The following is a 216-nucleotide window of genomic DNA, read 5'->3' on the forward strand; positions in this document are numbered from 1 at the left end:
AGAGGTTGAGGATGAAGAGGAGGGTAGGATGCGGATGGGGATGAGGATAGGACGAGGGCGAGGAAAGGTTGAGGATGAGGATGAGGACGAGGATAGGATGAGGATGAGGAGGAGGAGGAGGAGGAGGATGAGGATGAGGGTGAGGATGAGGTTAGGATGAGGAGGAGGATAGGATGAGGAATCCGAGGAGGAAGATGAGGATGAGGATGAGGATGA

This window comes from Lupinus angustifolius, chromosome LG03, assembly GCF_001865875.1.
Source record: "Lupinus angustifolius cultivar Tanjil chromosome LG03, LupAngTanjil_v1.0, whole genome shotgun sequence".
NCBI lineage: Eukaryota > Viridiplantae > Streptophyta > Magnoliopsida > Fabales > Fabaceae > Lupinus > Lupinus angustifolius.